Source organism: Oncorhynchus tshawytscha, linkage group LG33, assembly GCF_018296145.1.
Source record: "Oncorhynchus tshawytscha isolate Ot180627B linkage group LG33, Otsh_v2.0, whole genome shotgun sequence".
Taxonomy (NCBI): Eukaryota; Metazoa; Chordata; class Actinopteri; order Salmoniformes; family Salmonidae; genus Oncorhynchus; species Oncorhynchus tshawytscha.
In genome coordinates, this window is record NC_056461.1 from 27,132,243 (window position 1) to 27,148,621 (window position 16,379).

The 16,379-nt window shown below is 44.8% G+C and overlaps 1 pseudogene; it reads right to left on the reverse strand.

Moving 5' to 3' along the window:
- LOC112230529 overlaps positions 1 to 16,379 on the reverse strand; it is a 39,364-nt pseudogene that overhangs the window by 13,848 nt on the left and 9,137 nt on the right.

The window sequence follows — 16,379 nt, forward strand, 5'->3', positions numbered from 1 at the left end:
TTGTATAATGACGTGGGGGACTGAAGATTAGAGATGAAGACATCAGCACATAGACACTTACGTCTCACAGTGAGACTGGCGGAAGCAGTAGGCGGAGTTAACAGGCCATTGGTGGGCATGCAGGTATAGTTCCCAGAATCGTCTGGGGTGATGCGGGTGATGAGGAGGGTGCCGTCCACCATGATCTTCACCCGGGACTTTAGAGGCCTAACAAAGCAAAACGTAAACATTCAGACACACAACCCATGAAGGACATTCAAATAAAGCAAATGCCACATTAGAAACATCATAACAAACGCAACAATCCCATAAACACACAAATCCAATATGAAGAAGCCGTGACGAAACACACCAAACTTACTCTATGTGATGGACGTTCTCTCCCTGCCTCTGCCACACATAGGTCATGTTGGGGGGGACCAGCCACGGCCTGGCACCGCAGCAGGGCATTCTGGGTCATGTTGAGGGCTGTGTTATTCGGGGGGATAACAATAACTGGAGGACCTGTTTGAGACCAGATAGAAGAGATAAGGGATTTCTTTCCTTGATCAAACTTAGCAGGACATCGCAGATTAGCAAGATATCTCAAATCCAATCAGTTTTCTGGTGAGAGCAACACTACCACACAGCATGACACAGCAACATTTTTCATGTTGGTAGATTATGGCTGATTGAGATAAATGTTTTAGAGGATTTGCTTGAAGGTCTGCTTTACGGTCTTACATAAGGCTTTGAAAAAGTTACTACAGCCAGAAATCAAAGCCGCACTATAATCCAAACAGGTGTCAAAGCTAAACGGCACATCCTCGTCACATTGACGTCACTGGGCATAAACATAGCATGGCTTCAAATAAATGGAGCATATTGTATTGCATAAGTGAGATTCATGAGGAAAAACATCCACAGAAAGAACACTACATAAATCCTCAGATTCCCCTGTAATGCAAGAACTCCCATTCACCACTAGATGGCGATAATTCCTCACCACACTCAACAGAGGATTTGGGTAACACTAGACAAAGTGATGGGAGATTGTATGGCTCACTGTGTACCAGTGGGGATTCCAGTGACTAAGATTGGGAGAAAATAAGGACAGAGTATGCTGCTAGATTTTTCTATTCTCCTTGTATGACCCAGGGGGAAACGGTAGACAGGAAACTCAGACAGTGACTGACCTTTGACCTTCAGCTTTGTAACATGAGTCACATTGCCCTCTGTGTTGGTGGCGAGACATTCATACCATCCTCCGGCCTCCTTGCTCACTGCTCTGAGAGACAACTTCCCACTCAGCAGCTGAGATACAGAGAGAGAGACAAAGAGCGAGAGCAAGAGAGCAATGAATTTCCCTGCAGGGACAATAAAGTTTGCATTGAGAGCGAGAGAGATTGCAATGTGGGATTGTAGTGGTGAAATTAACTTTTTATATATTTTTGTTGTTTAGCCTTGAAGACTGAACCATGACTCCTCACCTCAACTTTGTCTCCTCCAATCAGAGTACCATCTTTAGCCCAGGTTATGGTGGGTGGTGGGTTGCCACGAGCAACACAGGCTAGAGAGAGAGAATTCCCCACTAGAGCCTCCAGGACAGGTGGAGGGGTCTTGGTGAAAATAGGAGGAGCTACAGAACAACAACAAGGACAGTCAACACAACAACGTCAATCCCTTTCCCAGAGAGAGCTGAAGGTCTCATAAACAACAAAGCTGAATCAGCAGGCTTGACCCTGTTTAAAGTCAAATTGGCTAAAGGCTATTGAACTGGGGTACGCAAACATCACTTAGAGGCCGATCATGTAATGTACAGTCCTCCAGTGAGTGAGTAAAGCTCTCCCTGACACTGTGCGCCTGCCAAGGAGTCTTAAACCTCATCAGACAATGGCCTTAGATGTGAACCTGCAGGTCTTTGACGGTACACCACAGGTCATGTGCCTGGCTAATCTGCCCAAATGCCTCTGCTCCTCTCTCCTCTCCTTTCCTGCTCCTCTTTCCTCTCCTGCTCCTCTCCCCTCCTCTCCTGCTCCTCTCTCCTCTCCTGCTCCTCTCTCTTCTGCTCCTCTCTCTTCTCCTGCTCCTCTCTCCTGCTCCTCTCTCCTGCTCCTCGCTCACCTCACCAAATATCTGCATGCCAGGAGAGTGGCGGGGTGTCTGCATGAGTGAGATGTTACAATGTGTTCGTCTGAGCAGTCATGTTTTGTTGAGAGAGAGGTCAGAGAGATAGAGGGAGTGTGAGTGTAGAGAGAGAGATCAGAGAGAGATAGAGGGAGTGTGAGTGTAGATAGAGGGAGTGTGTGTGTAGAGAGAGGTCAGAGAGATAGAGGGATTGTGAGTGTAGAGAGAGAGATCAGAGAGAGATAGAGGGAGTGTGAGTGTAGAGAGAGAGGTCAGAGAGAGAGAGAGAGAGAGAGAGAACAGAGAAAGATTGGGGGTGTAGAGAGAGAGAGAGAGAGAGAGAGAGAACCGAGAGAGAACCGAGAGAGATTGAGGGGGTGTGTGTAGTGTGAGAGAGAGAGAGAGAGAGAGAGAGAACAGAGAGAGATTTAGGGGTGTGTGTGTAGAGAGAGAGAGAAAGAGAACAGAGAGAGAGAGAGAGAGAGAGAGAGAGAGAACCGAGAGAGATTGAGGGGGTGTGTGTAGAGAGAGAGAGAGAGAACAGAGAGAGAGAACAGAGAGAGAGAGAGAGAGAGAGAGAGAACAAAGAGAGATAGAGGGAATGTGTGTGTAGAGATGGAGGTCAGAGAGATAGAGGGAGTGTGAGTGTAGAGAGAGAGGTCAAGAGAGATAGAGGGAGAGAGAGTGTTGAGAGAGAGGTCAGAGAGAGATAGGGGGGTGTGTAGAGAGAGAGAGAGAGAGAGAGAGAGAGAGAGAAAACAGAGAAATATTTGGGGGGGGTGAGAGAGAGAGAGAGAGAGAACCAAAGAGAACCGAGAGAGATTGAGGGGTGTGTGTGTAGAGAGAGAGAACAGAGAGAACCAAGAGAGATTGAGGGGGTGTGTGTAGAGAGAGAGGACAGAGAGAGATTGAGGGTGTGTGTAGAGAGAGAGAACAGAGAGAGATAGAGGGGGTGTGTTGAGAAAGAGGTCAGAGAAAGATAGAGGGTGTGTGTAGAGAGAGAGAACAGAGAGAGATAGAGGGGGTGTGTGTAGAGAGAGAGGACAGAGAGAGATTGAGGGTGTGTGTAGAGAGAGAGAACAGAGAGAGATAGAGGGGGTGTGTTGAGAAAGAGGTCAGAGAAAGATAGAGGGTGTGTATAGAGAGAGGTCAGGGAGAGATAGAGGGAGTGTGTGTGGAGAAAGAGATCAGAGAGAGATAGAGGGAGTGTGTGTTTGTAAGATAGGAAGGATGAGGATAATAGGGCTCCATGGCTGTCAAATCATCCCCCTCCCCATTACCAGCCCCTCCCCATTACCAGCCCCTCCCCACCACCAGCCCCTCCTCTCACCAGCCCCTCCTCTCACCAGCCCCTCCCCATCACCAGCCCCTCCCCATCACCAGCCCCTCCCCATCACCAGCCCCTCCCCATCACCAGCCCCTCCCCATCACCAGCCCCTCCCCATCACCAGCCCCTCCCCATCACCAGCCCCTCCCCATCACCAGCCCCTCCCCATCACCAGCCCCTCCCCACCACCAGCCCCTTCCCATCACCAGCCCCTCCCCACCACCAGCCCCTTCTCTCACCAGTTACAGACAGTAGGGTCCAGGTCCCATTGTGGGTCTCGTCTGTGGGTTGGTCCAACAGGAGGATGTGACACTCATACAGGCCCTGGTCCTCCATGAGGAGCCCCTTCACTCTCAGAACAGTGCTCCTGACCAGAGACACACGGCCTGGGGACACATAGGAGGACACAGGGTTAGACGACATGAGACAAGTTACAAACCAGACAACTGGAGTTTTAGGGGTTTTCAATTCAAAGAATGTGTGCTTTACAATTGATAGGAATTTTCTTCAATTGTACTTATATGTCCAATAGATAAAGCCTTCACGATGTCGTGAGCTTTAAAATTTGATCTCCTGGTTGCCAGGTGACTTCACCCTGGGTCAATGGTGTTTGCTGACTCACCCCTCCCTCCCTACCCCCTCCCTGTGGCTTTTCTCTCTCTCTCTCTCATCTCTCCATCACTCATTATCTCTTAGCTTGTCATTTCTTTTGTTATTCTATAAAGCCATTTTCACAATAAATAACTGAAACACTGCAGTTTATCAGCGTTATTAGCCTCTCCTTTACAGACAGTGAAGCATTTAGGAAACAAATTAAACATTTACTACGAATAATAACACTTGAAACTTGAGAAAATGCACATTGTTTGCCAATTGCCTCCCTCTCATCCATAGACACATACACCTACCACACACACAAGACATCACAAGAACGCGAGCCTGCCTCACACTGTAGCGCTAATGTGTTTGTGACACTGAGTCATTGAGGTGTGTTGAGCTAATCATTAACCGCTGTCCTTGTCCCTAGTGACAGGGAGGGACTGTTTCTATGCCCACCGTGGGGATCAGGAAGCTAGTTAAAGGGATGGAGGCTGTGATAACAGGTGAGGAACCGCGTATGACGTCACATCTTGTTTACTTTTCTAAATGGAATGGGGACTAAATCCACATGGGGGTTGGGGTCAGAGCAAAATACACATTCACATGCTAACATACATAAACACACCAGGGACTGGTTCGCTTCAATACCTTAACCTCTGACCTTTGCTTTGCTCTATAAACAACCAATAATTCCAGACAGGGCACAGTATAATAGCAATGATTAACATAGAAGCTTAGCAGAGGTATGGATTTATATACATAACTGACTTACCTTGTTAAATAAAGGTTAAATAAAAATATATAAATCATGGAGAGCAAGGAGAGGGAAGGGGAGGGTGGATCAACAGAGGAGGCCTGATAGCCTATCGCTGTTTAAAAAGGTGCACGTCAAAAACAAAAACCTCTAGAAAGGTTATAAAGCCCCTTGGATTTATATATATAACTGACTTACCTTATTAAATAAAGGTTAAATAAAAATATATAAATCATGGAGAGCAAGGAGAGGGAAGGGGAGGGTGGATCAACAGAGGAGGCCTGATAGCCTATCGCTGTTTAAAAAGGTGCACGTCAAAAACAAAAACCTTTAGAAAGAGTGAGAGAGCTAATAGGGAGGGAGAGAGATAATAGGGAGAGAGAGGGAGAGAGATAATAGGGAGAGAGAGAGGGTGGCACTTTAGGAGAGGGTGGCAGTGATTTGTAATCACTGTTTTTGTACATCAACAGAGGGGCCCTGAGCCCGGATATGAACAGCTGCTTGTTTCCTGTTGAATGTAGAACTTCCACTTTGCTAAAAACGTACCAAAGCTTGAGTAGACCTAACACAGCTTTCCCTGTGCTTTCTTACATAATAGGGAGAGAGAGAGGGAGATAGATAATAGGGAGAGAGAGAGACATAATAGGGAGAGAGAGAGGGAGATAGATAACAGGAAGCGAGAGAGATAATAGGAAGATAGCGAGGGGGAGAGACATAATAGGGAGAGAGAGAGGGAGAGAGATAATAGGAAGTGGGAGAGAAAATAGGGAGAGAGAGTGGGGGAGATAATAGGGAGAGAGGGAGGGAGAGAGTCAATAGGGAGAGATAATAGGGAGAGAGAGAGATAATAGAAAGTGAGAGAGATAATAGGGGGAGAGAGAGGGAGAGAGAAAATAGGAAGTGAGAGAGATAATAGCGAGAGAGAGAGTGAGGGCGATAATACACAGAGAGAGAGAGAGAGGGGGAGAGAGGGATGGAAAGACATAATAGGGAGAGAGAGAGAGATAATAGGAAGAGAGAGGGGAGATAGAAAGCAGGAAGTGAAAGAGATAATAGGAAGAGAGCGAGGGGGAGGGAGATAATCGGGAGGGAGAGGGAGAGAGATAATAGGAAGTGAGAGAGGAAATAGGGCGAGAGAGTGAAGGAGATAATAGGGAGAGAGAGGGGGACAGAGATAGTAGGGAGAGAGGGAGAGAGTTAATAGGGAGAGGGAGAGATAATAGAGAGAGAGGGAGAGCGGTAATAGTGAGATAAGAGGGAGAGAGATAATAGAGAGAGGGGGAGAGATAATACGAAGTGCGAGAGATAATAGGGAGAGAGAGGGGGAAGAGATAATAGGGAGAGATGGAGGGGGACATAATAGGAAGTGAGAGAGATAATAGGGAGAGAAAGGGAGAGAGATAATATGGAGAGAGGGAGAGAGAGAGAGAGGTAATAGGGAGAGAGAGATAGGGAGAGATAATAGGGAGGATGAGAGGGAGAGAGATAATAGCGAGAGAGAGAGAGAGAGAGAGAGGGAGAGAGAGAGAGACAGATAATAGGGAGAGAGAGATAATACGGGAGGGAGAGAGAGTGAGAGAGTAAATAAGGAGAGAGAGGGAGAGAGAAAGATAATAGGGAGTGAGAGAGAGGGTGGGGGGTAATAGGGAGATAGAGAAGGAGACAGATAATAGAGAGATAAAAGAGGAAGAGAGGGAGCAAGATAATAGGGATAGAGAGGTAGAGAGATGGAGAGATACTTGGCAGAGAGGGAGAGATAATAGGAAGAGAGAGAGGGAGAGAGAAAACAGGGAGAAAGAGATCATAGGGAGAGAGAGGGGAGAGAGATAATAAGGAGAGAGAGGGAGAGATAATAGAGAGTGAGGAAGAGGGAGAGAGAGAGGGGGGAGATAATAGGGGTGAGAGAAGGATATATAATAGGGGAGAGAGGGAGAGAGATGATAGGGAGAGAGAGAGGGAGAGATAATAGTGAGAGAGGGAGAGAGAGATTGCAGGAAGAGAGAGAGATAATAGGGAGAGAGGGAGAGAGGGGGAGATAGATAATAGGAAAAGAGAGAGGGAGAGATAATAGGGGTGAGAGGGGGATATATAATAGTGGAGAGAGGGAGAGAGATAATAGGGAGAGAGGGAGAGATAATAGGGATAGAGGGAGAGAGAGATAACAGGAAGAGAGAGAAAGGGAGAGAGAGAGAGAGAGAGAGAGAGAGAGAGGGAGGGAGAGATAATAGGGACAGAGAGAGAGGGAGATACATAATAGGGGAAGAGAGAGTGAGAGATAATAGGGAGAGAGAAAGCGATAATAAGTAAAGGGAGATAATAGGGATGGTGAGATAATTTGGAGCAAGAGACGAGAGGGAAAAAGATCATAGGGAGAGAGAGCGATAGGAAGAGAGATAATAGGGAAATATGTAATGGGGGGAGAGGTGGAACGATAACAGGGAAAGAGTGGTACGGAGATAATAGGGAGAGAGAGAGAGAGTGAGATAATAGGGAGAGAGGTGGAGAGATAACCGGGAAAGATGTAGTGAGGGAGAGAGTAATAAGAGGGAGAGAGATAATAGGGAGAGAGAGCGAGAGAGGGAGAGAGATAATATTAAAAGATTGAGGGAGAGATAATAGGGAAAGAGAGAGGGAGAGATAATAAGGAGAGAGAGAGGGAGAGAGAAAATTGGGAGAAAATAGGGAGAGAGAGCGGCAGGGAGATAATAGGGAGATAGAGAAGGAGAGAGACAATAGAGAGAGAGAGATAAACAAGGAACAGGGGGAGAAAGATAATAGGGATAGAGAGAGGTAGAGAGAGATGGAGAGATACTTGGCAGAGAGGGAGAGGGAGAGAGATAATAGGAAGAGAGATAGGGAGAGAGAAAACAGGGAGAGAAAGAGATAATAGGGAGAGAGAGAGGGGGAGAGATAATAGAGAGTGAGAGAGATAATAAGGAGAGAGAGGGAGAGATAATAGAGAGTGAGAAAGGGGGAGAGAGAGAGGGGAGATAATATAGGTGAGAGGGGGATATATAATAGGGGGAGAGAGGGAGGGAGCTAATAGGGAGAGAGAGGGGGAGATAATAGGGAGAGAGAGAGGGGGAGAGATAATAGAGAGTGAGAGAGATAATAAGGAGAGAGAGGGAGAGATAATAGAGAGTGAGAAAGGGAGAGAGAGAGAGGGGAGATAATATAGGTGAGAGGGGGATATATAATAGGGGAGAGAGGGAGGGAGCTAATAGGGAGAGATAGGGGGAGATAATAGGGAGAGAGCGAGAGAGAGATAACAGGAAGAGGCAGAGAGAGAGAGAGAGAGAATAGGGAGAGAAATAGAGGGAGATAATAGGAGGAGGAGATAATAGGAGGAGAGAGAGGGAGAGATAATAGGGAGAGAGAGAGTGATAATAAGTAAAGAGATAATAGGGAAAGAGAGAGGGAGGTAATAGGGATAGAGATGGAGAGATAGTAGGGAGCAAGAGAGAGGGAGAGGGAGAGAGAGTGGGAAAAAGACAACACGGGAGAGAGAGGTATGGAAATAATAGGGAGAGAGAGAGAGAGGGAGAGAGATCATATTAAGAGATTGAGGGATTTAGATAATAGGGAGAGAGAGAGGGACAGCTAATAAGGAGAGAGAGAGGGATATAGATAATAGGGAGAGAGAGGGATAATATATATATAGAGAGAGAGTGGGAGAGACACTAGGTAGAGAGAGGGGGAGATAATAGGGAGAGAGGGAGAGAGATAAGGGGGAGAGAGAGAGAGAGAGAGAGAGAGAGAGAGAGAGAGAGGGAGAGGGAGGGAGAGAGGGGGGAGAGATAATATCCCCATCCGATAATAGGGATAGAGATGGAGAGATAATAGGGAGCAAGAGAGGTAGAGAGAGAGGCAGATGCAAGAGAGAAATAGAGAGAGAGAGGCAAGAGAGAAATAGGGAGAGAGAGAGGCAGGGAGATAATAGGGAGAGAGCGAGAGGGAAATACATAATATATATATATAGAGAGAGGGAGAGATGATAGGGAGAGAGAGGGAGAGAGAAAACAGGGAGAGAAAGAGATAATAGGGAGAGGGGGAGAGAGATAACAGGGAGTGAGAGAGAGATAATAGAGATAAGAGAGGGAGAGTGACAATAGAGAGAGAGAGGGAGAGAGATAATAGGGAGCGAGAGAGAGGGAGAGCGACAATAGGGAGAGAGGGAGAGAGAGAGGGCAAGATATTGCAAACAAATCAACTCTGTAATAAGATTAGTGGGGCTTAGTTTGGGGTTTCAGTGAAGGCATTGTTGATTTAAATACAATCACAATACTGGCCCATTCACAATACTGGCCCAGTGTCCCTCCTCTTAGCAGCCATTGTCCCACATGGTCATTCTCTGCCACCACATCCACCACTCCTCCCCCTCTTTCTCATGGTTCCTCACTGGCTGGTCCCTCCCCTCTTTTGACCCTCTAATTCTCAAAATAAATACTCAGTGTTGACTGCAATGTCAGTCTCTGTGTGAGTGTTTCACCCATGTTCTGGGAAGCTCTCTCTTTCTCACCCATTAGTTCAGATACATGTGTGGAACATCTGAGTCCCATGTGATTAATAATAATATGTTTCCAGTCTAGCAACTCAGAAAATGCAACCACATCCCATTACACTGAATGCATCACTAACCAAAGTCCAGCCAGGTTTCACCATGACCTCGGCTTCGAGATGACAGACCAACAGAAAAGCGTCATGTAGACCACTAACATCACAGACACACGACGTAATGGATCCGCTCAAATAACCCACCTACGATCATATTTAATTACACTGCTACCCAATATCATTTTACCTGTTCATTTGTTGATGAATGACAACAAACAGATAAGATCAGCATTACTAAAATACGAAACATTAACACATAGGCCAAAGTCATTCCACTATCACAGCTTCACATTTGTGTAAATATCAGGATGTGTGGGCTGCTGATGGGACCTTCCAGGCCCTCAACAAACAGGTCACTGAACATCTCGAATCCCACCGTACCTTCTCCGCTGTGCAATCTGGTTTCCGAGCCGGTCACGGGTGCACCTCAGCCACGCTCAAGGTACTAAACGATATCATAACCGCCATCGATAAAAGACAGTACTGTGCAGCCGTCTTCATCGACCTTGCCAAGGCTTTCGACTCTGTCAATCACCATATTCTTATCGGCAGACTCAGTAGCCTCGGTTTTTCGGATGACTGCCTTGCCTGGTTCACCAATTACTTTGCAGACAGAGTTCAGTGTGTCAAATCGGAGGGCATGCTGTCCGGTCCTCTGGCAGTCTCTATGGGGGTGCCACAGGGTTCAATCCTCGGGCCGACTCTTTTCTCTGTATATATCAATGATGTTGCTCTTGCTGCGGGCGATTCTCTGATCCACCTCTACGCAGACGACACCATTCTATATACTTCCGGCCTGTCCTTGGACACTGTGCTATCTAACCTCCAAATGAGCTTCAATGCCATACAACACTCCTTCCGTGGCCTCCAACTGCTCTTAAACGCTAGTAAAACCAAATGCATGCTTTTCAACCGTTCGCTGCCTGCACCCGCACGCCTGACCAGCATCACCACCCTGGATGGTTCCGACCTTGAATATGTGGACATCTATAAGTACCTAGGTGTCTGGCTAGACTGTAAACTCTCCTTCCAGACTCATATCAAACATCTCCAATCGAAAATCAAGTCAAGAGTCGGCTTTCTATTCCGCAACAAAGCCTCCTTCACTCACGCCGCCAAACTTACCCTAGTAAAACTGACTATTCTACCGATCCTCGACTTCGGCGATGTCATTTACAAAATTGCTTCCAACACTCTACTCAGCAAACTGGATGCAGTTTATCACAGTGCCATCCGTTTTGTCACTAAAGCACCTTATACCACCCACCACTGCGACTTGTATGCTCTAGTCGGCTGGCCCTCGCTACATATTCGTCGCCAGACCCACTGGCTCCAGGTCATCTACAAGTCCATGCTAGGTAAAACTCCGCCTTATCTCAGTTCACTGGTCACGATGGCAACACCCATCCGTAGCACGCGCTCCAGCAGGTGTATCTCACTGATCATCCCTAAAGCCAACACCTCATTTGGCCGCCTTTCGTTCCAGTTCTCTGCTGCCTGTGACTGGAACGAATTGCAAAAATTGCTGAAGTTGGAGACTTTTATCTCCCTCACCAACTTCAAACATCTGCTATCTGAGCAGCTAACCGATCGCTGCAGCTGTACATAGTCTATCGGTAAATAGCCCACCCATTTTTACCTAACTCCTCCCCATACTGTTTTTATTTATTTACTTTTCTGCTCATTTGCACACCAATATCTCTACCTGTACATGACCATCTGATCATTTATCACTCCAGTGTTAATCTGCAAAATTGTAATTATTCCTACCTCCTCATGCCTTTTGCACACAATGTATATAGACTCCCCTTTTTTTCTACTGTGTTATTGACTTGTTAATTGTTTACTCCATGTGTAACTCTGTGTTGTCTGTTCACACTGCTATGCTTTATCGTGGCCAGGTCGCAGTTGCAAATGAGAACTTGTTCTCAACTAGCCTACCTGGTTAAATAAAGGTGAAATAAAAAATAAAAAAATAAAATAAAATAAGGATATCACATGTAGAATCTACAGTTGAAGTCGGAAGTTTGGATACACCTTAGCCAAATACATTTAAACTCAGTTTTTCCACAATTCCTCACATTTAATCCTAGTAAAAATTCCCTGTCTTAGGTCAGTAAGGATCACCACTTTATTTTAAGAATGTGAAATGTCAGAATAATAGTAGTGAAGGATTTATTTCAGCTTTTATTTTGTTGATCACATTCCAAGTGGGTCAGAAGTTTACATACACTCAATTAGTATTTAGTAGCATTGCCTTTAAATTGTTTAACTTGTGTCAAATGTTTCGGGTAGGCTCTGCAAGCCTCGCACAATAATTTGGGTGAATTTTGGCCCATTCCTCCTGACAGAGCTGGTGTAACTGAGTCAGTTTTCGCACATGTTCACACACGTTTTTACAGTTCTGCCCACACATTTTCTATAGGATTGAGGTCAGGGCTTTGTGATGGCCACTCTAATACCTTGACTTCGTTGCCCTTAAGTCATTTTCCAAAAGTTTGGAAGTATGCTTGGTGTCATTGTCCATTTGGAAGTCCCTTTTGCGACCAAGTCTTGAGATGTTGCTTCAATATATCCACATCATTTTCCCCCCTCATGATTCTATCTATTTTGTGAAATGCACCAGTCCCCCCTGCAGCAAAGCACCCCCACAACATGATGCTGCCACCCCCCGGTTGGGATGGTGTTCTTCGGCTTGCAAGCCTCCCCCTTTTTCCTCGAAACATATCGATGGTCATTCTGGCCAAACAGTTCTATTTATGTTTCATCAGACCAGAGGACATTACTCCAAAAAGTACAATCTTTGTCCCCATGTGCAGTTGCAACCTGTAGTCTGGATTTTTTATGGCGGTTATGGAGCAGTGGCTTCTTCCTTGCTGAACGGCCTTTCAGGTTATGTTGACATAGGACTCGTTTTACTGTGGATATAGATAACTTTTTACCTGTTTCCTCCAGCATCTTCACAAGGTCCTTTGCTGTTGTTCTGGGATTGTTTTGCACTTTTCACACCAAAGTATGTTCATCTCTAGGAGACAACGCGTCTCCTTCCTGAGCGGTATGACGACTGCGTGGTCCCATGGTGTTTATACTTGTGTACTATTGTTTGTACAGATGAACGTGGTACCTTCAGGCATTTGGAAATTGCTCCCAAGGATGAACCAGACTTGTGGAGGTCTACAATTTTTTAAATTTGATTTTCCATGATGTCAAGCAAAGAGGCACTGAGTTTGAAGGTAGGCATTGAAATACATCCACAGGTACACCTCCAATTGACTCAAATTATGTCAATTAGCCTATCAGAAGCTTCTAAAGCCAAGACATGATTTTAGGGAGTTTTCAAAGTTTAAAGGCACAGTCAACTTAGTGTATGTAATCTTCTGACCCACTGGAATTGTGATGCAGTGAATTATTGTAATGCCCGGGGTGTAGAGGAGGAAGAAGTCAGGTGCAGGAAACAGAAAGTTCAGAGTAGCGATACTTCTTTATTCACCACACCGGTGAAAACGACGCCACTCAAACAAATGCCCCAAAACACAGAGGGAACTAAACAGTCCCGAACAACACAAGTACACGCAAAACCGTGACTTACAGGCGTGCACTAGACTACACATAAAACAATCCCGCACACCCAGCAGGCGGGCCGGCTGGATAATAAAGCCCAACCAATTAACCTAACTAAACACAGGTGTAACTAATAAACAGACAAGGGGGAAAAAGGGATCCGTGGCAGCTAGTAGGCCGGTGACGACGACTGCCGAGCGCCACCAGAACAGGAAGGGGAGCTACTTTCGGTAGGAGTCGTGACAATTATAAGTGAAATAATCGCACACGCACGCACACCCACACACATTTAAACAAAACAAATATATATCTTGTTTTTTTTCGTGAGTACTCATCAATTAATTTTTACATTCATAATTAGTAGTTTGGGATCTGTTTTAACAAACCTTTTTTTTGTTTTTTTTGTACTGTGCAGTCGTGGCCAAAAGTTGTGAGAATGACACAAATATTAATTTCCACAAAGTTTGCTGCTTCAGTGTCTTTAGATATTTTTGTCAGATGTTACTATGGAATACTGAAGTATAATTTCAAGCATTTTATACGTGTCAACGGCTTTTATTGACAATTACATGAAGTTGATGCAAAGAGCCATTATTTGCAGTGTTGACCCTTCTTTTTCAATTACAATTTTTTACAATCACTTTGGCACTAATTTCGGAACCTTGATGTCATGTTTCAAAACTCTAGACACAAAACTCACAACCAATGATCAAAATGCACATTTTTAAAAACTCTAACACTTTTTCCAATTGCTTGGATACAATAAACATAAAACTAAGATCATTTGTTCATTGATCTAAAATCACCTGTTCAAAATGACACAACTTAACATCAAAGTATTACCATTTCAAAATGCAATTCACACATTACATCTGAGACGACTGTCTATTCATTTCATTACAATGATCTAACTATCAATTGATACAACTGCTCAAATGATAAGTAACTGTTGCATTACTCTTAATGCATAGTTTTATGGAAACTTATGAAAACAATATTCCATGTTTAGATCATGAAAGTTTCAGGATAACGAGATCCATTGACACCATTACAGTGGAACATGAACCAATTGGACGACATTATCTATGGATGTAATATTTCATCATCATTCTTTATCAGACACTGTTTCTATGGTCCCATGTACCACTTTTCCAGACCATGTTTTCAGATTTGACATTACTGTACACTCACCGGCCACTTTATTAGGTACACAAATCTAGTACTTGGTAGGACCACCTTTTGCCTCCACAACAGCCTGAATTATTCACGGTGTTGTACGTTAAGGAATGCCCTTCTGCACACCACTGTTTTAAACAGCTGTTATTTGAGCATTTGTGGCCTTTCTGTTAGCTGGAATGAGTCTGGAGGTTCTCCTCTGACCTCTCTCATTAACACGGTCTTTTTCCCACAGAACTGCCACTTACTGAATGTGTTTTGTTTATCGCACCATTCTCTGTAAACTCTGGAGACTGTAGTGCATAAAAATCCCAGGAAGGCAGCTGTTTCTGAGATGCTGGAATCACCATGTGTGGCATCAACAATCATACCATGGTCAAAGTTGCTTAGATTACGCATCTTGCCAGTTCTAATGTTAGGTCGAACAACAACTTAAGCTCTCTACTCTATTAAACTCTCTATGTTGAGTTGCAGGCAGCCACATGATTCGCTGTTCGAATGTAACCTTCCTTGATGGGCTAAATCAGGTCTGTAAAGCTGATGGCATGACCTATGTCATTGTGTGGGATAACGTCAGGTTCCACCATTCTCAAATGGTGCAAGCATGGTTTCAGGCCCATCCACAATTTACCACCCTGTACTTACCCCCATACTCTCCTTTCCTAAAACCCAATTGAGGAATTTTTCTCCACATGGAGGTGGAAGGTATATGATAGGCCACCCTTCTCCAGGCCATGGATGATGCATGCAATGACATCACGGCCGACCAGTGTCAGGCCTGGATTCGCCATGCCAGAAGATTCTTCCCAAGATGTTTGGCTAATGAAACCATCCATTGTGATGTGGATGAGATCCTATGGCCAAATCCACACGACAGAGTTGAGGGAAATATAGAAGTACATTAACCAATACTTTGTTTTGCTTTTTACAGTAAGCCAGGTGAGGAACACTGCAGTTGATGTTTTACTGTAGTTTTTTTTCTTTTTTTGTAGCTAATTATTGTTGCTTTGATTCAAAGAAACCTATGAGTGATTTTATTGTATTTCATCAATACATTTCAGATTTTGTTCAATGAGTCCACTGTGCCTGTAGAATTCTCTTTACTAGTCCTTTTACAGTGATGTATTTACGTGTAGTACCATAATGTACCATAGTACCATATGTATCACATATTTTGTACTACAATATTTAATGATTGTACAAACAACTACACAGTGAAACTATCGGCATCTTATGTGTGGGAGATCTAAATGAATGTTCCTATGGTATTTTGTGATAAATTAGTTATTTGAACCAATGATTCTGCAAGTGCAAGGTTTCTTTAAAGATGTGAATGCACAATGCTATGTTTTGAACAATGCAATGTTTTGGACAGCCTGTGTTACAAGTGATGACCGTTTTGAGTTTTGTGTCTAGTTTTGAAAAATGACCACAAGGTTCTGAAATTAGTGCCAAAGTGATTGTAAAGAACTGTAACTTCTGGGCCACATCCTGACTGATGGCAGCCCATTCTTGCATAATCAATGCTTGGAGTTTGTCAGAATTTGTGGGGTTTTGTTTGTCCACCTGCCTCTTGAGGATTGACCACAAGTTTTCAATGGGATTAAGGTCTGGGGAGTTTCCTGGCCATGGACCCATAATATCAATGTTTTGTTCCCCAAGCCACTTTAGTTATCACTTTTGCCTTGTGGCAAAGTGCTCCATCATGCTGGAAAAGACATTGTTCGTCACCAAACTGTTCCTGGATGGTTGGGAGAAGTTGCTCTCGGAGGGTGTGTTGGTACCATTCTTTATTCATGGCTGTGTTCTTAGGCAAAATTGTGAGTGAGCCCACTCCCTTGGCTGAGAAGCAACCCCACATATGAATGGTCTCAGGATGCTTTACTGTTGGCATGACACAGGACTGATAGTAGCGCTCACCTTGTCTTCTCCGGACAAGCTTTTTTCCAGATGCCCCAAACAATCGGAAAGGGGATTCATCAGAGAAAATGACTTGACCCCAGTCCTCAGCAGTCCAATCCCTGTACCTTTTGCAGAATATCAGTCTATCCCTGATGTTTTTCCTGGAGAGAAGTGGCTTCTTTGCTGCCCTTCTTGACACCAGGCCATCCTCCAAAAGTCTCAAATCAAATCAAATCAAAATGAAAAAAGTCTTCGCCTCACTGTGCGTGCAGATGCACTCACACCTGCCTGCTGCCATTCTGTACTGGTGGTGCCCCGATCCCGCAGCTGAATCAACTT